The sequence below is a fragment of the Octopus bimaculoides genome, chromosome 4, assembly GCF_001194135.2.
Source record: "Octopus bimaculoides isolate UCB-OBI-ISO-001 chromosome 4, ASM119413v2, whole genome shotgun sequence".
NCBI classification, from domain to species: domain Eukaryota; kingdom Metazoa; phylum Mollusca; class Cephalopoda; order Octopoda; family Octopodidae; genus Octopus; species Octopus bimaculoides.
The window spans coordinates 122,785,059-122,785,348 of record NC_068984.1 but is presented as its reverse complement, the minus strand read 5'-3'; the positions used below and the strand labels follow the sequence as shown (position 1 = coordinate 122,785,348).

Here is a 290-nt window from a genome sequence, read left to right as displayed (position 1 = left end):
CTCAGAATGTAAAGAACTGGCATCTAACACATCAATTACAGTGCATGTGTGGTGTGTGTTGGTATTTGAAGGAAGGAGGCAGGGTAAATACCTGTGTAGAACTGTTCTACACTGAAGGAATGAAAGGGTGGTGAAGGGTTAGGAAAGGTCAACAAGGTTAGATTGGATTTTTTTAGGTTAATATTTTGTATACATATGTGTATATGTATGTGCGCGTGTGTGTGTGAGAGAGAGAGAGAGAGAGAGAGAGAGAGAAAGAGAAAGAGAGAGAGAAAAAGAGAGAGATAGAG

The 290-nt window shown here is 40.0% G+C and overlaps 1 protein-coding gene across 44 annotated transcripts in view; it reads right to left on the bottom strand.

Moving 5' to 3' along the window:
* LOC106871604 (titin) overlaps positions 1-290 on the bottom strand; it is a 454,558-nt gene that overhangs the window by 328,072 nt on the left and 126,196 nt on the right. The gene's annotated exons all lie outside the window — the stretch shown is intronic.